Genomic DNA, 23,930 nt, shown 5'->3' on the forward strand with positions numbered 1-23,930 from the left:
AAAAAGAATCGCACGGGAAAGTTACAGGAAATAATTCGTGGGGGGAGGGGGGGGTCCCCCTTTTAGACATCGAAATTTGATGGCCGTCTGGCACACCTGCAAAAAATTCCAGGACTCTAGGACCATTCCCCTACAAGTAGTTCAAAACCGTAGAAGTGGATCCGGACGGACGGACAAAACGCACATTTTTTTAATTCTTAAAAAATGCGCTAAAAACACATTCTCATTGCCACGTTTTGATCTCTACCAGACCCTGTTGAGAGATTTTCAATACAACGTTTCGTTTCGGGGAAACATCATCAACCTCTATATGACCCGAAAAAAGAGTACATGCTGTATTGAGTAGCATTTTTTATTATGAACACAACGATGTATGGCACACAAAAAAAAAAAAAATTTGGAAACTGATGGTTTCAACAAGATGGTGCACCCGCGCACAACGCCTAATCGTGCGAGAATACCTATCGGACAAAGGTTTTGGAAAATGAAAAATTTCTCCGATAACCAGCACGTTGATTAACAATATTAAGAGCGGCTAAACGTTGCTCAGCAATGATTTAATCACATGCGACTCTAAACACAATAACTCGAAAACTAAACAAGTTCGAACAATTTTGCTTATTTTGAGGTGGGCCTTTAAATTTGGGACACCCTGTATAATAGAATAAATCGGTTTCGTCAACCTTCGCGTGTTAGGCAACCCTAACAACATTGTCATCGATTTCCTCACATTGGACGTTATATGTTAAATCTATACAGGGTGTTGCAAAAAAAGTGTTACAAACACGTCTGCTACTTTAAAAATCATAAAAAATTGAAACCAATGCGTTGCACTTTCCAACTACGTTAAAAAGTATCCGCATGGGTGTCCTTTGCAAAAATCTAAATCATAGATTCATGAAACTACTGCTCTGCACCTCTTTCTGTACGCTACAAAAATGTATACAGGGTGCTTTTTCCAAAATCGTGAATCATAAAACACAGCTCTGCATCTCCCAAAACGTTTTCTACTCTACAAATAAAAATGTATACAGGGTCCTCCCGTCTATTACGTAACAATCATACAAAATTAAAACCGCTGCTTTCCCACTCTACGCTACGAAAATGTGTACAGGATATTATAGAACATTGAAATCACTTCTCTGCACTTCCCAAGACTTTTTTTATGATACAAAAATGTCTACAGGGTGTTCAATCACGGAACTTAAATTAAAACCGCTTGTCTACAATTCCGAACAGTCTTTAGCAACAGAAATTTATACAGGGTGTTCCATCTAAAAACGTCTGCTACGTAAAAATCATACAACTTTGAAATGACTGCTTTGTACTTCCTAAGACTTGCCCTACATTTCAGTAACAAATTTTTCCCCTAAAGCGAACAGCTTTAGCGCATTTTCCATGCATTGATCAGTACTTCCCAAAGGCCATAGGTATGTGCACTATGTTTGCCTTTACTAGAAAAGCATCGTGCAGATTTTTCTTAGCTCAGGTGCCAGAGGTACAAGCTACGGAGTACAAAATGGACGACCTAAATATGTTGAACATTGTAGGAGTAGTTAAGGGCACGGACGGACAGAGATGCATGCGCACACAACTTCGTTAGAAAAAACTCTAAAAATGTATAAAAGGTGTTCCTTCCAAAAACGTAAATCATACAACTTTAAAACCACTGCTCTACACTTTCTCTACGCTATAAAAATGTATACAGAGTGTTCCCTCCAAAAACATAAATCATAGAACATTGAAACTGCTGCTCCGTAATTCCCCAGACTCTCTACTCTAACAACAAAATCGTATACAAGTCATCCCCCCAAAAACCGTCTGCTAAAATCATAAATTGAAACCACCACTCTGCACTTCCCAAGCCTTTCTCTGCACTAAAAACATGTCTAGAGGGTGTCAAAAAACCTAAATCACTGAAACCGGAAACCGCTGCTTCACAATTCGCAACACTACTCTACCAACAGAAATATATACAGAGTATTTCTCTTTAAAACGTTTGCTACGTAAAAACCATACACAACTCAAACCACTTCTCTACACTTCCCAAGACTTTCTCTACGCTACAAAAATATATACAGGGTGTTCCTTCCAAAAACATAGACTCTACCAACACAAATGAAAAATTGTAATTTTAAGATTATCTTATTTTATTTTTCGAACGTCTGCGTGCGGAGAATTTGATTAAACAAGCTTTGTAAGCTTCTCTTTCTTCCAGGATTTTTTAAAATATATTATTTAATGTGATTTCGAATATATTTTTGTCATTATCAATCAATTAATTGTGTGTTTATTATAACCCATTGTGCATTTATTTCAGAATTTGTTTCATAAATTCTTTGGAATTGTCAGAAGTTGATCAAGGCTATTGAGTCTCAAATCACTAATTTATGTCAATATTGAGATTTATCTTTGTAGCAGATGGCGGAAGTGTGCGAGGAGGAATAATAAAAATCCAACGTTTCAATTTTCATTACTTTCAGCTAGCTGGAGAGATGTTTTGTGGGTCCTGTAGCTGACCGCACGCCACTGCAGACAGCAATATATACAACTGTTACAAACACGCCTGCAACTGATAAATCATACCAAATTGAAACAACTCCTCTACACTCTGCTACTCTAGAAAATGCCTACAGGATACTTCAAAAACATATTCTACTTTAAAGGTGAAATCGGTTTTACTGTGTGCCCCGAAAAAAACCTTAGCAACATTGTTATCTATTTCCCCACCGTTCATGTTAGTGAAAAAATGTATACAGGGCGTTAAAAGCATGTCTGCTAAGTAGAAATGGTAGAAAACTTCTCTTCTACCCTAGAACATTAAGAAAATGTATACAGAGTGGTCCAAAAGCGGCTCCTACATTAAAACTGTAGAAAACTTGTCCGCACATCCAACAGTTTCCTCTAAGCTACAAAGATATATACAGAGTGTTTCAAAAAAGTTCAGTAAACATTATAAAAAATTGGAATCATTGCTCTGGGCTCTGGAAACATAGAGATTGAAACCACTTCTATGTACTCCTTAGGATTTTTCTGGTACTCTACAAAAATATATACAGGGTGTGTCAAAAATGTCAGCTACTCAAAAATCTTAGAACATCAAAGTAAATTATCGGTGCCGGTGGCAACAAAAATCTTGGGGAGATGGTAATACATTTCTTCTACTTAAATGTGTACTGATTTTGTCTGAAATTCAAAAATCTTTAGAGGCTTACGCTCGCTACGTATTTCCCCAGTTTTTCTAGTATACAAGATATTTCAAAAATCAAAAATTGAAACCACAGCTCTACAGTTCCCAAGAGTTGTTTGTTGATACTATAAAAATGCGTACAGGGTGTTTCAAAAAGTCTGCTACTTAAAAATAATTGTAAATCGGAACCACTGTTCGGAACTTCCGAAGATTTATTTCCTCCACTCTACGAACATGTATACAGGGTTGTTTCAAAAACGTGTGGTAAGTACTTACAAATCTTAAACGATTGATTAAGTCGTGATCGGCGACCTTCGCGTACCGCGGAGCAACGATATTATTCATTTGGCCATCTTTGATTACATACAGAGTGTTTAAAAAAAGGTGAACTATGTAACAATGAAACGAAAATGATAGTATACACCTTACTTTTTCGACTGTGCATTTTTAGCGCATTTTTTAAGAATTTAAAAAAATGTACGAGAGAGGTTTCAAATTCTAGTGGTCCATGTAAAACATTGGGGAAGAAGTGAAGGGGGGTAAACACACGTCTCTACCCTTCATGGTATTATAATCAAAGGTCTCGTCGAAAGGAGTTGGTTTCTACAAACTATAATTGCCTTCCGCGATTCCATTTCGAGATCAGTGGATGAGGGGGAGAAGGGGGGGGGGGGGTCTTTCATGGTACTCTAATTAAAGGTCTCAATGAAAGGAGCTGTTTTAACAAATATCGTCGATCTCTCGAAATTTAGGGGGAGGGGGAGAGGGACACACTGCCTTTATTCTTCATAAAAGGTCTCGATAAACCGAATTAATTTCTGCCAACCATACTCCTCACCGGCCCCTTATCGTGATCGGGTATAATTCCTGATACCTCAAGAGCAGATTGTCGGAGTACTTGGGTCGGGTACTCACAAAGGGCGATTGGGACGTCCGGATGAAATATATCCATTGGTGATGTCAAAACTTGAAAAGCAAATATCTCGCAAACTATTTATCAGAAGAGAGTACTCATAAGGGCTCAATTAATCATCTGGACGAGAGACAGCTTCTGCTCATACCAAACCTTTTAGTGCAAATATCTGCAGGACGGAATGTCGGAGGTACTCACAAAGGGCAGTAAGATCGTCTAAACGAGACACATTTTTTTTTGAGAATTTCTCTAAAAAAATGCGCTTTATTTGCACAAGATTAGTATTCGCGATGGATTTAGGAGAGTACCTCGTACAGGTAATTAAACTTTCTCAATATTTAGTTCACATCAGTTAAAGGTAAGGTAACGAGTTTCAGATAGTTATAAACAGCTGTAAGTCTTTCAACGACAACGTCGGGTAAATTGAAACGAACGAATGGAACTTAATCACGTCTCTCATAATTAACTAATTAGCTCGATAACAAAATTTTAGTGCGCGTCGTGTAATGACAGCTTCGGCAGTTAACACATAAATACCTATAGGCATAAAGTATTCAGGAGAGCACGACACGTATAACTCTTATTAAAAATTAACAGGGCTCCCTTTTTCTTAAGTGAAATTTTCATAAAATATACGAAACGTCCCGGATGATTTCTCCCCAAAAAAAACAGGTACCTAATGTAATTGGAATGGAAGGGTCCGCGCGTATCACAAATACAAAATTGCTAAAAAGGTTAAAAGGTTTTTTAGAGAATATTAGGTGGGATACCACGGGTATAGGGATACTAAGTTATGATACAATAAAGTAAGGAAAAAGGGAAAATGTCCAAAATCGCTTAAAAATAATTTTTATTGGGGTCGGCCGAAATAAAAATTTATGTCGTCGCTTAAGAAGGAAAATTCATTCATCTTGGTCGACGGTGGAAGAACGGCCGTAAATAAAAATTATTGGCTGAGAAACGTTCCCATTTCGGTTGGTAATTGCGTAACTGGACTCGCTTGACGTACTTTTTATACCATGGCTTCATAAAGAATCTTTTTTTTCTTTATAACGAAATAAAACTTTTACGCTCTTACTTTCCCGCTTCATAAAATTTTACGGAGTACATCACAAAAGAGGCTCGGTGCTCCAAACAGGCAAATGAAAGATCGATCTTAAACAGAAAAGCGACCCAGAAATGGTTGTCGCGGTAGGTACAATTAACTGAGCGCATAAATAATGCCGCTCTTTACTATTTTGCATTTTATTCAGGATGCGGAATGGCACAGCGAACCCTTTCAGATTGAATCGCATTTTTCAGAAGGTAAAAAAGTAAACAACTTCCATTCCGGTTTGATGAAAATTCGCATTAATCTCCTGAAGTATTTGCGTAACGTTTTAATAAGCTCAAAGTAAACAATTTTGTTTGAAATATTGAGTCAATACAAGAATTGTAGCATTTCCTGAAAGTGACGAGGCAAAGGAAAACTAGGTCAGCAAAAGCATTAGTAATAGGTAGGTTAGAGTCGCTAAAAGTCAAAAAATCAAATATTGTTTAAACAGATCCAAAAAACATTAAAAAAATCACTTTCTCATTGACACTATTTTGAGCTCTAGAAAATGGTGCACCCGTGCACTACGCCGTAATCGTGCGACAATTCCTATAGGACAAACGTTTGATAACTCATCAAACTGATTTGAATCCCTTGTAGCTGAAGGCCCAATAGGATTTTACTCCATGAATTAGAAAAAGAAACATATTATCCCGATACAGAAAAATACCCACTTATGGATTATGTACTCCTGCCAAAGAAAATTTACCTCATTTTTGTGAAAGATGTTCCGTGAGTGTGCCCGAAAAACACCTCCTTGCAAATTATATTCATCCGATACGAAAATTTAAGTTTTAAGTGTTGAAACGTTTAACCGAAAATCAAATGTTAGAACCTTTCTGTTAAGTATAGAAAAAGACCTTATCCATTATGTTACCCTGATAGCTAGAGAAAATTTACAATATTTTCAGTGAAATACGAGCAGTAACACCTCCTTGCACAGTTATATTCTCCTGATGCAAAAGTTATAAAGGTTCTAGCAAAAATAAAGCGCTGGAACTTTTCTGTTATGCGTATAAAAGGATCTACTCATAGGTTATGTTCTGCTTATAGCCGTTTTTCTGACAGATGAGGAGTGAAATGGGAGCTGAAACGCCTCCTTGCGCGTTATGTTCTCCTGATATACAAGTCTCTACCAAAATAAAGTACTTATTAACACATTTAAAATACCTAACGCATTATGTTCTCCTGGTAGCTAGAAAAAATGTAAACCTTGTTTCGCAGATTACTAGTATATTACGAACAAAAACACCGCTTCGCACAATATATTCTCCTGATACGAAAGTATAAATGAAAATGTACCTTTGGAACATTTCTGATGAATGACGAAACAAAAAGACCTCTCCATAAATTATGTCCTGATAGACAATGAAAATTTACTCCGCAAAATAGGAGCAGAAAGATCTCCTCCGACATTATACTCTCTTGATACAAAAGTTGAAACGAAAGCAGTGTTGAAAATTTTTTCTTAATCATAGAAAAAGAACTCCCCATGTATGATGTTCGGTATTATGTTCTCGTTGTAACCAGCAAAAATTTACATTTTTCTAACAGATACTCCTCTCTTACATTATTTTTTCCTGATACGAAAGTTTTAAGTTAAATGTTGATGGAGAACATTTCTAATGAACAAAGAAAAAAGACCCCTCTGGATTATGTTCTCCTAGTAGCCAAAATAATTTACATTTTTCAGGACAAAAGTTGGAGTGTGCATTTCATTTTAGTATAGAAAAAGACTTCATGTGCTCCTAGTAGCTAACAGATTCTAAGTGTATTAGGAACCGAAACATATTCTCGCAGGTTATATTATCCTAGCACAAAGGTTATGAAAATTTAAGCGAAAATAAGCTGTAAGAACTTTCCTGTGGAGCATACAAAATTATGTTCTCTTAGTAGCCAGAGAAAATTTACAGCTTTTCAGATTCTTCGTGTATTAAGAACAGAAACATCTCGCACGTTATATTATTCTAATACAACAAAGATTTAAGTAAAAATAAAGAGCTGGAACTTTTCTGTTCTGTATAATCTCATCACTCTCTTGGTAGCAAGAGAAGATTTACAATATTTTTTAACAGAATATCGGTGATATGGGAGCTAAAACGTCTCCACGCACATTATATTCTCCTGATACAAAAGTTGTAAAAGGTTAAGCAAAAATAAATTGACGGAACTTGAGGATAGAAAAAGACCTCCTCTTCGACAAGGTTCTCCTAGTAGTCAGAGAAAATTTACAACATTGTTCGTCGTTCTGCTCCTGAAATGCAAGATAATAATAGTCATCCCCGCTTTCAGAGCACCTAAGATGCTATACGGGTTCTAAGTGTACTAGGGCCACTCAATTTGGTCACCGTGGTATCTAGAACGAATCCGAGGCAGAGGTTACCCTCCATAGCCGCCCAAGCTATAAACTCCAGGTACTAAAATTTAGACACTTAGTGGACTCCATGGACGAGAAAACACCAAAGATAGTCAGACGGCACCGGGAATCCAACCAAGTTTAAATGAAAATAAAGCATATGAAAATTTCACTTGGTCATAGGAAAAGCCCCCTCATGGTGTTCTCCTGGTATCCAGAGAAGTGTTGGAAACTTTTCTAAGCATAGAAAAAAACCTCATAGCTCATGCTCTCCTGGTAAACAGAGAATTTAAGTCTCAGCAAAAGTTGTAAAGGTTTAAGCAAAAATAACTTTTCTGTTCTGTTCAATGGATTATGTTCTCCTCGTAGCTAGAGAAAGTTTGCAACATTTTTCTAACAGATAATTCGCACATTATGTTTTCCTGGTGCGAAATTTATCACGTTTTAAATGAAAACAAAGTGAATGTGAATAAGAACCTCCTTATGGATTATGCTCTACTAGAGTAGCTAGCATATATTAGGAGCTGAAACACCTCCTCGAACTATATATTCACCTGATACGAAAGTTCAATCGAAAATAAAATATTGAGACACTTGTGTTGAGTACACAAAAAGCTGTCCTCGTGCATTATGCTCTCCTGGTGGCCAATGAAAACGTACAACGTTTCTTGCAGAACACCCCCTTACACATTATGTTCTCCTGGTCCGAAAGTTTAAACAATATGAAACGATTTGTGACTTTTTCTAAACCTCATAGATCATGCTCTCCTGGTAACCGTTCTCCATTTATTAGGAGCAGAATCACCTCCTCGTACATTATGTTCTCCTGATCTGAAAGGTTACACAAAAATTAAATGTTGGCGAGTTTCTCCTAAGAAAGAAAAGAATCTCATAGATCATACTCTCCTGGTCACCAGAGAAAATTTATATTTTGCTAACAATTCTCAATATATTAGGAATAGAAACACACCTACTCGCACATATGTTCTCCTGATCCGAAAGTATACACAAAAATACAGTGTTACATTTTCTCTTCGCATAGAAAAATACCTTATAGATCATGCTGTCCTGGTAACTTAAGAATATTTAACAACATTTGATAACAATTCTCCAAATCATGCTCGCATCAAAGTTTAAACAAAAATAAAGTGAAAACGAGATTTCCCAAAGGCGGTAAGAAGTTCGCGGGTGATACCCACATATTAGGAACAGAAACACCTCGCACGCTATGTTCTATTGATCCGAAAGTTTAAACAAAAAATTATGTGTTGGGAGATATCTTCTTAACCATAGAAAAAAAACGTTATAGATCATGTTCTCCCGGTAATTGTTGATAACAATTCTACAGCACCTCGCACATTTGTTTTCTTAATCTGAAAGTTAAACAAAAACAAAGGTTTGAAGATTTTCTCTTCAATATAGACAAAAACCTCATAAATCATGCTCTCCTGGTAACCAAAGAAAATTTACAACATTTTGCTAACAATTCTCCACATATTAGAAACAGAAACACCTCCTTGCAGATTATGCTCTTCTGATCCGAAACTAAACAGAAATAAAATGTTGGACACTTTCCCTTCAGTGTTGAAAAACCTCATAGATCATGCTCTCCTGGTCACCAGAGAAATTCTACATTTTTGTAACAAATACTCCGTATAATAGGAGCAGAAAAATCCCTTCTCGCATTATGTTCCCCGGATCCGAAAGTTTAAACAAAAATAGTGTTGGAAAGCATCGGAAAAACCTGATACACCATGCTCTTCTGGTAACCAGAGAAAACTTACAGCATTTTGCTAACAATTCTCCATATATTAGGAACAGAAACACCTCCCCGTACGTTGTATTCTCCTGATCCGAAAGTTACAAAAATACAGTGTTGGAAATTTTCTCGTAAGCATATAAAAAACTTCATAGATAATGCTCTCCTGGTAAGCAAAAGAAATTTCAATATTTTGCTAACACCTACTCGCACATTATGTTCTCCTGATCCGAAAGTATACGAAACAACAGTGCTGGAAAGTTTCTCTTGAGCATAAAAAACCTTTCTTGGTAACTAGAAAAAATTTACAACTTTTTGACCACAATTCTCCAGATAGATCTCCTCACACATAATATTCTCCTGATCCAAAAATTAAAAAAAAAACATTTTGCAACAAATAAGAGCAGAAACATCTATTCCCACATTATGTTCCCTGATCCGAAAGTTTAAACAAAAATAGAGTTGGAAAGCACCAAAAAAAACCTAATACACCATGCTCTCCTGGCAACCAGAGAAAACTTACAATATTTTTCTAACAATTCTCCATATATTAGGAACAGAAACACCTCCCCGTACATACGTTATATTCTCCTGATCCGAAAGTTACAAAAATACAGTGTTAGAAATTTTCTCGTAAGCATAGAAAAATCCTCATGGATAATGCTCTCCTGGTAAGAAAAGGAAATTTCAATATTTTGCTAACACCTACTCGCATATTTTGTTCTCCTGATCCGAAAGTTTAAACAGAAATATAGTTGGAAATCACCGAAAAAACCTAATACACCATGCTCTCCTGGCAACCAGAGAAAACCTCCCCGTACGTTATATTCTCCTGATCCGAAAGTTACAAACATACAGTGTTAGAAATTTTCTCGTAAGCATCGAAAATCCTCATGGATAATGCTCTCCTGGTAAGAAAAGGAAATTTTAATCTTTTGCTAACACCTACTCGCACATTATGTTTTCCTGATCCGAAAGTATACAAAACTACAGTGCTGAAAAGTTTCTCTTGAGCATAAAAAAACCTTTCCTGGTAACTAGAAAAAATTCACAACTTTTTGACCACAATTCTCCAGATAAATTTCCTCACACATAATATTCTTCTGATCCAAAAGTTAAAAAAAAAACATTTTGTAACAAATAGGAGCAGAAACATCTGTTCCCACATTATGTTCCCCTGATCCGAAAGTTTAAACAGAAATATAGTTGGAAATCACCGAAAAAACCTAATACACCATGCTCTCCTGGCAACCAGAGAAAACTTACAATATTTTTCTAACAACACCTCCCCGTACGTTATATTCTCCTGATCCGAAAGTTACAAAAATACAGTGGTAGAAATTTTCTCGTAAGCATAAAAAAACCTCATGGATAATGCTCTCCTGGTAAGCAAAGGAGATTTCAATATTTTGCTAACACCTACTCGCACATTATGTTCTCCCGAGCATAGAAAACCTTTCCTGGTAACTAGAAAAAATTCACAACTTTTTCACCACAATTCTCCAGATAGATCTCCTGACACATAATATTCTCCTGATCCAAAAGTAAAAAAAAATATTTTGCAACAAATAAGAGCAGAAACATCCATTCCCACATTATGTTCCCCTGCTCCGAAAGTTTAAACAGAAATAGAGTTGGAAATCACCGGAAAAAATCTAATACACTATGCTCTCCTGGCAACCAGAGAAAACCTCCCCGTACGTTATATTCTCCTGATCCGAAAGTTACAAACATACAGTGTTAGAAATTTTCTCGTAAGCATCGAAAATCCTCATGGATAATGCTCTCCTGGCAAGAAAAGGAAATTTTAATCTTCTGCTAACACCTACTCGCACATTATGTTCTCCTGATCCGAAAGTATACAAAACTACAGTGCTGGAAAGTTTCTCTTGAGCATAAAAAACCTTTTCTGGTAACTAGAACAAATTTACAACTTTTTGACCACGATTCTCCAGATAGATCTCCTCACACATAATATTCTCCTGATCCAAAAGTAAAAAAAAACATTTTGCAACAAATAAGAGCAGAAACATCTATTCCCACATTATGTTCTCCTGATCCGAAAGTGTAAACAAAAATAGAGTTGGAAAGTACCGAAAAAACCTAATACACCATGCTCTCTTGGCAACCAGAGAAAACTTACAATATTGTTCTAACAACACCTCCCCGTACGTTATATTCAATATTTTGCTAACAATTCTCCATATATTAGGAGCAGAAACTCCTCCCGTACGTTATATTCTCCTGATCCGAAAGAAGAAAAATACAATGTCAGAAATTTTTTCGTAAGCATAGAAAACCCACATAGATAATACTCTCCTGGTAAGCAAAGAAAATTTCAATATTTTGCTAAAAATTTCCCATATAAATCAAAATTATGTTCTCCTGATCCGAAAGTATACAAAACTAGTGTTGGAAAATTTCTCTTGAGCACCTGGTAACTAGAAAAAATTCACAACTTTTAACCACAATTTTCCAGATAGATCTCCTCGCACATAATGTTCTCCTGATCCAAATGTATTAACAAAAATAAAGTGTTGGAGATTTTCTCTTAAGGTCCCGAATAACACAAGGAAATTTGTAACAAATACTCCCCCCACATTATGTTCTCCTGATTCAATTGTTTCAATAAGTGTTGGAGATCTCTTAAGTAAGTATATAAAAAAACCTCACAAATCATGCTCCCCTGGTAACGAGAAAATTTACAACTTTTTTGGGAACAATTCCCCAGATGCACCACCTCGCACATTATGTTCTCCTGATCCAAAAGATTCAACAAAAATAAAGTGTTGGAAACTGTCTTAAGCATAGAAAAAACCCTCATTGATCATGTTCCCCGGGTAACCCAAGAACATTTTGATGTTCTCCTGATCCTAAAGTGTTGAAGATCTTTTCTTTAGGCATAGAAACAACCTCATAGATCGTGCTCTCCTGGTAATCAGTAACATCTTGCTAACAATTTTCCATCTATTAGGAGCAGAAACACCTCCTCGCGCATTTGTCCTGATACACAAAGTAAAAAATTAAGCGCATATTTTCCTTACGCAACAGTTTAAACGAATATAAGATTTTGAAACATTTCTGTAGAGCATGGAAAGTTACCCTCTCATACAAAATTTGATAAAATGAGAACTGCATATTTTGCTGACGAACTGAGTACGGTACATTTCGAAACAATTGCATATGCCCCGGCAACTAATGCAATAAAATGAGTGATGTATTGCTGGCATAGTTCAGCGAAAAAAAATGTGAACATGTAAAAAATAGGTGCGATAATAGATAACGGACTACGGCACAAATCAATGCATATTTTCTGGAGTTTTGTGCGAACTTTTCACATGCTTATACGAATCTGGTCCCTTCTCTTCCAAATTTGAAAATAATCCGATTCCAAACTAATCCCCGATATATACAAGAGCTTAAAATTGGAGCCCCCAAACTGAACAGATTAAGCTGGCGAGATTATAACGAAGTGAACAATTAAAATTGAAAACTAATCGCCTGTTAGTGCTTGAGGGATAACGAAAAAACCTCTTATTAAAAACGATTTAAATGTAACCTATCCGCTCAGTTACAAAGTGCCGCATTAACACTAAAGTCGCTTACGTTTATATTTCGCGAAAAGCGCAATTCAGGGCAGACGGTAAGTATTTGTCCGGCACGTGTCACACAAACTCCCCGAAAGAGGCAATTGTCTCAAAGTAGTGTGACAAATATCGATTTTGTAATTAAAATAGAGCATGGTATCATTGCCATGAGTTTACTTAACGATCACGTCTTTGTTTACAATAAATCTTTTAAATAAATTCGGTCGCCCTTCAGATCCACGTTAAATTTATATGAAAAGACAAAAATTACGTGACCTGAAATGTTTTATTTAGCGAAACAAGGCCCCTTTTCCTTTTATCGTGCTTCGGTCCATAGAATATAAAAATGATGTCTTAAAATACCGCCAATTTAAATAAACGATCGACCTACTGGGTGTTGTTCCAATCTATGGTTTATTTTGCAAAAAACACATTTACACACTACACACATCAACAGTCTATAAAACTTCCTTTTTAACGATCGTAAACTTCTAATAAATTTTATATCACTATACATCAACGAATAACAAAACCGTATCACCCAATTTTTCCCTTACATGTTTAAGAAGAAGTAAACAATGCGAATTCAAACAAACGGACTCGCCTCTGTGAAAATTGAACGCGAAGTGTCATTAACAAAGCGGCACGTATGACGATGGGTGCGTGCAGCGGCAGCATATGTAAAATAATTGAGCATGATGAACATGTGTCATCCCGTCTTCCTGCGTGAGAACGGGGAGCTTTCGCCGCGAAGAGCAGGATTAAACTGGCGGCGGCGGCGGCGACGGCGACGGCCTTACTTCGCCGCCCCCATCGTGAAAATCGCACACGGTAGAAATGACCTGCGCGCGGTCATTTTATGCATCTCTCAATCCGAAATCCAAACATACGATATTCACACAAGAGGAATAAAGTCGATGACCCACTTAACCCCCCCAATAAAGAATAATTAAGCTTCTTAATAAGTGAAACGAACTTAAAAAACAGACAAAATCCATAAAATCGAGCTATTTCGAGAATGTCCCGTGGAGAATGCAGTCGCTTAATTTTTCGCACCTGCATATTTTGAAGGCGTGAACAAAGATGGGATCGATAGATTTACGTGCAACATTGTCGCGTGCAATGCAAGTTAATATTAATTTAGCAACAGGAATGTCGTACATAATGAAACTTCGTGATCGTTATAGAGGGACACAATGCAGGCAGCAGTCGCGCTTAAATGAAGTTAAAAGTCTTCGTGCGACATAAAAATCTACGTAATGAAAGAACAAGGATAATAAAACGTTGTTTCATAAAAAGTGCATTAGTACATCCTGTCTGAACGTTTGTTATATGTGGATGCAACAGTTACATTTTTCATTAGAAGACAGATTTGGACGATCAAACTGAAAGAAAACTTCTGTGCCAAATTTTGATGTAACGGCCTTCCCCAGTGCAAGCAAAGCCAAATTTTTATTGTTTCTTTATTTTTTCTTTTCGGAAATATGATCGCACACGTCGCGTCGATTAGTATTCTACATATTTTTGAAAATTGTATACAGCGTGTCCCAAATATGATGAGTTCATCGACTACTTTTTAAATGGCAACCCTAATTTTTTTTAAGACTACTCTATAGAGTACATTAAGTTACCTCTCTCAAATTATGTTTTTCTGTCCCAAGTTTCTCTTTGCAAATTTTTATCAGAATCGGACGGACACAACACAAGCTTTCGCTTCCATCATAAAAATTCCTTTCAAAAATTTTATCAGGACCACAGACTCTTATGAAATTTATTAGGGGACATTTCTTTCAAAAAATGGCATCAGGATCACAGAAACTTGAGAAATTTAATATTAGACACCTCTCATAAGTTACATTCTTCTGCCCTAAGTTTCTCATTAGATAATTTTATATTTCCTGATAAAGATATCCTTTAAAACATTGTATCAGGATCACAGAAACGTATAAAATGTAATAGGAGACACTCCATACAAAATAGGCTTTTCTGTCGCAAGTTTCTCTTAAACATTTTCTCAGGAGGATACAAGTTCTCGCTTCCATCATAAAAATTCCTTTACAAAAATGTATCAGGATCACAAAAACTTGAAAAATTTAATAATAGGAGACACCCATCACAAATTATGTCTTTCTGTCCTAAGTTTCTCTTTTAAAATTTTTAACAGAATCGGACGGACACAATACAAGTTTTCGCTTCCATCATAAAAATTCCTTTCAAAAATGTAATCAGGACCACAGAATCTTATGAAATTTATTAGGGGACACCGTTCACAAATTAGATTCGTCTGTACCAAGTTCCTCTTTTGAAAATGTTATCAGAATCATATGCTTTCGTGGTCCTGATAAAATTTTCTTCTCAAAAACTGTATCCGGATCACAGAAACTTGAGAAATTTAATAGGAGATACCCCTCACAAATCGTGTCTTTCTGTCCTAAGTTTCTCTTTTAAAATTTTTATCAGAATCGGACGGACACAACACAAGCTTTCGCTTCCATCATAAAAATTCCTTTCAAAAATTTTATCAGGGCCACAGAATCTTATGAAATTTATTAGGGGACACCTTTCACAAATTAGATTCGTCTGTCCCAAGTTCCTCTTTTGAAAAGTTGATCAGAATCATGTGCTTTCGTGGTCCTGTTAAAAATTTCTTTCAAAAAATGGTATCAGGATTACAGAAACTTGAGAAATGTAATAGGAGACACCCCTCGCAAATCATGTCTTTCTCTCCTGTTTCTCTTTTCAAATTTTTATCAGAATTGGACGGACACAACACAAGCTTTCGCTTCCATCATAAAAATTCCTTTCAAAAATTTTATCAGGACCACAGAAGCTTATGAAATTTATTAGGAGGGGACACCTTTCACAAATTAGATTCGTCTGTCCCAAGTTCCTCTTTTGAAAATTTGATCAGAATCATGTGCTTTCGTGGTCCTGTTAAAAATTTCTTTTTTCTTTCGCTTTCTTGTCCGCAAGTTTTCTCCTTAAAAATTTTCAGATCAGAATCATGTGCTTTCGTGGTCCCGTTAAAAATTTCTTTCAAAAAATGGCACCAGGATTACAGAAACTTGAGAAATTTAATAGGAGACATCCCTCACAAATTATGTCTTTCTGTCCTGTTTCTCTTTTAAATTATTTATAAGAATCGGACCGAACCAAGCTTTCGCATCCATCATTAAATTCTTTTAAAAAATTGTCTGAGGATCACAGAAAAGTATAGATTTATTAGGGGACACCTCTCACAAATTAGATTCTTCTGTCCCAAGTTCCTCTTTAAAAAACGGTATCAGGATCACAGACACTTAAGAAATTTAATATTAGACACCTCGCATAAATTACATTCTTCTGCCCTAAGTTTCTCTTTTGTTTTCCTGATAAAAGATATCCTTTAAAACATTGTATCAGGATCACAGAAACGTATAAAATGTAATAGGAGACATTCCCTACAAAATAGACTTTTCTGTCGCAAGTTTCTCTTAAAAATTTTCAGAATCAGAATCAGACGGATACAAGTTCTCGCTTCCATCATAAAAATTCCTTTAAAAAATTGTATCAGGATCGCAGAAACTTGAGAAATTTAGACATCGCTCACAAATTATGTCTTTCTGTTCCAAGTTTCTCTTTTAAAATTTTTGGAATTTACGCCATTAAAAGTCTTATGGTTTACGTTTCTTCTGTAACTGTAATTCTGGACCAGATCACGAAAATGGTCGGAATTTTATGAAATTTGGTGGTTTCGTTATTTTTATGTTCAAATATTCCGTCGCCATCTTGGTGATGATAATTTGAGAAAATGTTTACAAAATCAGACAAGAAATACCCAAAAAAGCAAACCATAGTCTATTCTATTCTAGGTGTTGTATTGTATGTGTTATGACTGCTGAGAAAAAAATTAAAGAAAAATTAGCCAATGATAGGGTCGAATTCACGATTTTTATTATTAACACATCTGAGTGAGCTAACGGGTCTACACCTTCAAGGACTTTTCTAGTTGCACTTATTGTACACGTTAAGCGAACTTAATGTGTCAAAAAAATGATTGGCCCATGGGAGGATCGAACTCACGACCTTCGCGTTATTAGCACGACGCTCTAACCAACTGAGCTAATGGGCCTACACTCCCAAGGACTTTTCTAGTTTCACTTATTGTACAGGTTAAGCGAATTTAATGGGCCAAGAAAAAGATTGGCCCATGGGAGGATCGAACTCGCGACCTTCGCGTTATTAGCACGACGCTCTAACCAACTGAGCTAATGGGCCTACACTCCCAAGGACTTTTCTAGTTTCACTTATTGTACAGGTTAAGCGAATTTAATGTGCCAAGAAAAAGATTGGCCCATGGGAGGATCGAACTCACGACCTTCGCGTTATTAGCACGACGCTCTAACCAACTGAGCTAATGGGCCTACACTCCCAAGGACTTTTCTAGTTTCACTTATTGTACAGGTTAAGCGAATTTAATGTGCCAAGAAAAAGATTGGCCCATGGGAGGATCGAACTCACGACCTTCGCGTTATTAGCACGACGCTCTAACCAACTGAGCTAATGGGCCTACACTCCCAAGGACTTTTCTTGTTCTACTTATTGTAGAGGTAAGCCAATTTAATGTGTCAAAAAAAAGATTGGCCCATGGGAGGATCGAACTCACGACCTTCGCGTTATTAGCACGACGCTCTAACCAACTGAGCTAATGGGCCTACACTCCCAAGGACTTTTCTAGTTTCACTTATTGTACAGGTTAAGCGAATTTAATGTGCCAAGAAAAAGATTGGCCCATGGGAGGATCGAACTCACGACCTTCGCGTTATTAGCACGACGCTCTAACCAACTGAGCTAATGGTCCTACACTTTCAAGGATCTTTGGAGTTGCAGAAGAAAGGCGCTCAGAGGACAATTAGCCTTACCCATCTGACCTAACGAGCCATTATAACAGAAAGAATGACGAGTAATTGATAAGTAACTTACTTAATTGTCATTAAATTTGAATACAACTTGGTGACACCTTTTATAATTCACTTTTACATGCCCACAATCACTGTGATAGAGTAAACGGTTCTAAATTTGAAATTTGTTTGCCTTCGAACTGTTAATATTTATACACAGTAGCACTCTTAACAGTCATTATCGCGACACCACAATCAAAATATTGACCTAACATTACAAATTATAATTGACTCACACCAAATTTTATCGGTAACCGATAAATGTTTTCTAAACCTCGTTTATAAGGAACTAATTATATGTTGCTATTATTATCTCAAATTGTTTGCCAATAAGTTTCGTTGTAAGGAACCCCAAATAATCAATATTGATGTTAAATAACATCAATATAAGAGTTAATATGTTACTAAAATTAAAAGAGATTATGGTGGTACACAAATACCTCTTCGAAACTGTTACCCTTAATTAGAATCTTTAAAAGCTCTTTAGAATATCTCGCATCTTAGAATCATCATTAATCTTTTGAAACTGGAACTCCCTGGAACGAAGCCTCCTCCGAACCTCATAGTATAACTGGGCGGGGCTTTTATTTATAAAGGATCTTTCGTGTATAGGGCGATAATCTAATATGAAAATTGCTTTTGGCGGCCCTCGATCCCAAAATCTGAATGTAGCAACTACCAAATTAAAATAAAATGATTATTGTCAATATCCTTGAAAACCACTTTTCACTCGACAAGACCTGTATCTCTCACAATGAAAATTGAGTGCATCCCTAATATACCTGCCACATCCTTTCCATTAATCTTAATTTTTCAAGATCGACATTTCTGATCGTTCGTTCGAGAAAAACATATTATTGCCCTCGCTACTTGATGCGGGATTTAGAAATCAATGTGGAATGAAATTGTTTAGATACATCGTTCATATATTCGTACGGTAAAACAAAGTGAGTCAAATTGATTGTTAAATTACAATAAAGACTTGTTACCGGCGGAGTTTTCCGAACCGTACAGCTACGTTTAGTATAATCCCCTAAAAATTATGGAATTGATTAATCCTTTCAGCTAAGTTAATATAATTTACTAATAGTTTGCGTAATTAGCAAACATAATTCCATTTTCAATTACAAATAATTGCCAGTTGAACGTACAGTTTTCATTAATAGTGAAGAATATGCACAAATCTTTAAGTCCCAATCTTAACTTATTAAGACCAACGCCCCCATCTCTTGCATTTCTTCATATCACACCACGCGCAGATTGAGATGAGGGTTATAGCTACTTGCAAATATTACACTTAACTCTAATTTAATTAATTAATGTTAATTGAAAAGAATTTACCTTGCAGTGAATTATTCCGATGGTGGATTCGCACTGAATATAATTAACAAATGCTTCTAAGTGCACATTTCTACATCTTTCCCTTATAAACCAGTATGCTTGACTACTTACCCGAACGCTTTCTTTACAAGTTCAAATTCCATTTCTTAAGAGGAATATAAACCATTAGACATACTAGAAACGTAACTTTTTTTGGCTTTTATTGTTTTAGTCGCAATCCCGAATCATGACTCAAGCATAATTAAGTTATAATTTAGGGTTTTAAACATCAACGCTGACACCGTTTTTTTGAAAGGGAAACTGGTTTAGATTTAAAATGCGGGGTCGACTGTTCGACAAGGCATCTAAAATTAGAACGGCCACGAATTTCTTATTTCGATTATGAAATTTGCTCTATACACATCACTATAAAGTTGTGCTTATTAATTAATACTGGATCACTTCAGTACCTCACACGAAATAAATTCCTTGGATATTAAATCAAAGATAGGCCGTGCATTAAAAACAAGTATAAATTGTGGGATAAAACTAGTTACACCCCCCTCCCCTCCACCCTGTACTTTGATAATAGGGCAGAATAAAAGGCAGTATTTGGTAGAAAACGGGAAAGTTATAGTTTGTACAAACCAATTTATTTCGATGAAACCTTTCATTAGAATACCATGAAGGGTAGAAAATGTGTTTACCTCCCCTCCCCTCCCCCCATTTTCTAAAGTTTAACTTGGCACCAATAAAGGCATGAGTACGCAAAATCTGAGACCAATTGGTTGTCGTATGTAAAAGTTGGACTCTAGGACCATTCCCCTAGAAGTAGTCCGAAACGGAAGAAGTGGGTCCGGACGGACGGACAAAACGCAAACAATAGCACATTTTTTTTAATTCTTAAAAAATGCGCTAAAAAACAATATTGCCCAATGCGAAAGATCGCAAAGAAATCCAACGCGGGAAATTAAAACCAACTACAATTTCTATTGTATAAAGGACTTACACAAATCCAAAATAGAGGGTCATCCAAGTATTTTTAAAGGTTGAACTGCTCAAGGGGTAGATGTAGACCTCGTATAAATAAGGTAAAGTGTAAATGTTTGTATTAGGTTTCAATGCGGACTGCGTATTTCAAAAAAATTGGCTAGTAGAATTTTGAAGTTGATTGTTGCATTGTAACTAAAATTTGCGTATGAACCCAGTTAGAAGGTCAAAAGGTTTTCCACTTTTAGTTTAATAATCAGTACCGGAAGTCTTCTAACTTCGCTTCTAACTGAGTTAAATATGTCTAAATTTAAGGTTTACTACAACGAAATTACACAAAAAATATACAGATGGCGTAATGAGTAATGAATAAATGGTTGTTGATATAAACTGAAGCAAAAAAACGTTACAATCTAAACAGTCTTCGGAAAATTCGTTTCTTCAACTTTTGCAAAGAGAACATCGAATGTTAACACCAGATTCGATGGTCTTTAGTGAAAAACTATTAGCAGGGTTCTTAGGCCTTAACGTTTTGGAAGAAAACGTAATACGGGCGGATTTGGGGGTTATGGCAATACACGAAGATCTTATGACAGTTGTAGGGAAAGGAACATTGAATCTTGCTTCCCGGGGGTACTTCCCTTAGGGGGTTTTCCATACCCTCCCGTTCTACATTCTTCTCCAAAATGTTTACTGCCTTAACACATACACTGTCATTTCTAGAAAGAGCACATCGAATGTATCAGGAGCCTGTAGAGTGTAGGGTATAGAATACGCGTCGGGAAAGGAAGATTCGATGCTCCATAGTGAAACACTATCACAAGACTTCTTAGGGCTTAACGTTTTGGAAGAAAACGTAACACCGATTTAATTTATTAATTCCATTAAGAAAATATCTGCATCGGAATAATATAAGAGAGAGAGAAGAACATTTCTATAGACTGCCGTCAGGGATAGTGATTGTGGAATTGAAAATGTTTTGCTTAAAAAATTGAATTAATTTAAATAAGCAGATCGTATAGAATAATCTCGTCGAGGTATATTGTCTACATTTATATCTCGACGAGATGAATCTATACGGTTCGGAAATGTCGAACGGTTTCGCACCCTCCGGAAACGATCGTTGTCATCTTACGCCATTTTACAATCATTGAATTTTTAAGGGCGGCCGATTAGATTTTTTTGCCGTAATGGGTTTACTGTTTTCGGAAGGGAGATTCGTGCATTATTTGTTTTGCAGTTGCAAACGCTTGCGGTTAGTTTCGGATTCGGATGCCATTTCACGAATGAGCTGCCTCGAAAAACTAAGATTAATGGAAGCGACCGGGAAGGTACTCATATTACAATTTCATTCAGAAATTCCGGCCGCGCGACCAGATCTCAGCTTCGCCACTTATGGAAATGAGTTTGAAACTTGCAGAACAATCCTTAAACGTCAGTTAAAAATAATAGGACGTGATATGTGAATATTTTAAACCGGTATCAGTTCAGCGAGTTGACATGTATGAAGTACGGATAACAAAGGAAACATTAAAGTCATACATACAAAATGAAAAGCACGCGGAACATTAAACGCGGATTTAGAACGCTTACAATTCGAATAATTTCCATTTCGTCTCTTTGTAACGTTAACGATCGAACAAATGTAATTTTGTTGTAATATCAATTAATAATGCCACGCTATATTTGTGTTCGACTTTATCAAACAAATTTGCTTTGCGAATGTTTTGTACTTTCCAGTGAAAATTAATTTTATTAAATTTTCCACGTAGACAACAAAGCACCGGCGTTTTTGGTATTCGTTTTACATTTTGTTAATATTAAACTAGGGGCGTTTAATAGTTGTTATTTTTGGGATTCTGGGCCAAGTTGTGGCAGGTTGTTCTAAGAATAAATTTGGGAAATACAAAGTGTTTTTACCATTTATGCATTTTGCATGCGAAAAGTAGTGGGTAAGTATAGTTTACAAAGCGGCACTATACGGTCGCAGCTGCTTTACTTCTCGCCAAAAAGGGTCGATAGCAAAGGGAATCAGATAATTCTACACTAAAATTTCGGACGTTGCCGTGCCTTTCAGTCACAGCATATGTTCTAATGTAAAATAAAAACCTAATGTGAAAAACTTTACTTTTTCTTCCAAAACGTTAGGCTCTTAAAATCATCAAATCTTCCTTTCCTGACAAGTATTCCGTACCTTATTGACTCCCGGTTACATTCGATGTTCTCTTTCCAAAAATTACAGTGTAAGTGTTAAGGGCAGTGGACACTTTGGGGAAGAACGTAGAACCGGGGGGTCTGGAAGAGTCAATGTTCCTTACCCCACAACCATCGTAAGATCATCGTATTTTAAGAGCCCTTAAAAACTTTTATCGAAAGTTTAATAGTATATTAAGAAACAAGTATATAGTCAAGTCTCTAAAGCACGCGCAACGAGTTTAAAGGCACGACGCGCAGCCGAGTGCCTTTAAACGTTGCCAGTGCTTTAAAAACTGATTACACACGCGTTTCTTATAGTATTTTTTTTTATTATACCTGCAATGTAATTTAAAAATAAGGGAAATAAAATGAAATCATATTGACGTTATACTCGAATACATTTCTAATTAAGTGGGCTGATTCGTCATTCCATGATTGCCATGGAATTTTTTTTATTTACAATTTTATTTACACTTAAATAAACAATATACAAGCGATTATTTAAACAAAAATTACATCATTCAATTTTTAGATTTTGTAAATTGTTTATTAGATAGTAATTTTATGAATTTAACAAAAGGCTACAATATTAAAATATTACAAAATATCACTTGACGTTGCGTATAATAAAAATCACCGTCTTTGTAAATAAAATTACTTCGGTTAAAGAAGACAATACACCGTCTATTCTTATTGCTGCAGCAGAAGAACCTGTAAAATCTAAATGCAAAAGCATATTATACAAAATATACTCATTCAAAACTTCAATCAATAGTGCGATTAGAATTTGGAACCGATTTGGCAGCATAAACCACGGGCGTTTGTGAAAGCTTTCCATAAAGGATACGAGCCAAAGATACCTTTTTCACTTGCAAAAAGCGATCCGAGAGGATATTTGATTTCAATCCCAAATTACAAATAGTTTCATATGTCATATTTGAAGTAACGTTACTTAGCAACCTTAAAAGCTCGGCGTGTTTTAACCGCCTTTTTACGCACGCTGGCGTGTTTTAAACAGCGATTCTGATTCAGGTATAATAAAAAAGTGTATTTAGGAATTTCTCAACCCCTTACTAAAGCTCTACGGTTCTTCAAAGGTTTTCAAAAGTCTCCAAATGTTTCTAGGTGTCTAAAAACACACAAAGCCCTGTATTAGTCCTTAAGGAACCTTTAATATCTTTATTGATTTTTGAAGGTATTAAGGAGCCTTCATAAGTCACCACAGAGTTCCTAATGGTATCTACAGCCCCTTAGTCGCCCTTACAGCCTCAAATACACCTTTAAGAGCATTTGATAATACTTAAGATTTCAGATCGTTTAATAATCTTTAATCCTCCAAGTGAATTTAGGGTGTAAGGCCTTGAAAGTCACTTTTGGAGTCTCAAACAAACCTTTAACAGTCCTTAAGACATTCTTTAAGCGCGTTGCCTATGACCTAGCAGTTTTTGAATTTTATCGTTCCCGATTTGCTGCATCTGATTGAAGGAGAAAAATGCATGCTACGCCGCTGGGAATGTTTCCGCGCGAAGTGCAGCAATTCAAATTGCACAAGGACGAAGGTTCGAGAGCGAAGTTTTAGCTGAAGT

The 23,930-nt window shown here is 36.2% G+C and overlaps 6 non-coding genes across 6 annotated transcripts; all 6 read right to left on the reverse strand.

Moving 5' to 3' along the window:
• Positions 1-16,935: 16,935 nt before the first annotated feature.
• Trnai-aau lies at positions 16,936-17,009 on the reverse strand. The gene has a single exon. It is a non-coding gene; the product is annotated as a tRNA-Ile (tRNA).
• A 72-nt stretch (positions 17,010-17,081) lies between these two features.
• Positions 17,082-17,155, reverse strand: Trnai-aau. Its single transcript has one exon. It is a non-coding gene; the product is annotated as a tRNA-Ile (tRNA).
• A 72-nt stretch (positions 17,156-17,227) lies between these two features.
• Trnai-aau lies at positions 17,228-17,301 on the reverse strand. Its single transcript has one exon. It is a non-coding gene; the product is annotated as a tRNA-Ile (tRNA).
• Positions 17,302-17,373: 72 nt separating this feature from the next.
• Positions 17,374-17,447, reverse strand: Trnai-aau. Its single transcript has one exon. It is a non-coding gene; the product is annotated as a tRNA-Ile (tRNA).
• A 71-nt stretch (positions 17,448-17,518) lies between these two features.
• Trnai-aau lies at positions 17,519-17,592 on the reverse strand. Its single transcript has one exon. It is a non-coding gene; the product is annotated as a tRNA-Ile (tRNA).
• Positions 17,593-17,664: 72 nt separating this feature from the next.
• Trnai-aau lies at positions 17,665-17,738 on the reverse strand. Its single transcript has one exon. It is a non-coding gene; the product is annotated as a tRNA-Ile (tRNA).
• Between the last annotated feature and the right edge of the window lie 6,192 nt (positions 17,739-23,930).

The sequence above is a fragment of the Photinus pyralis genome, unplaced genomic scaffold (assembly GCF_008802855.1).
Source record: "Photinus pyralis isolate 1611_PpyrPB1 unplaced genomic scaffold, Ppyr1.3 Ppyr1.4_LG6, whole genome shotgun sequence".
Classification (NCBI taxonomy): domain Eukaryota; kingdom Metazoa; phylum Arthropoda; class Insecta; order Coleoptera; family Lampyridae; genus Photinus; species Photinus pyralis.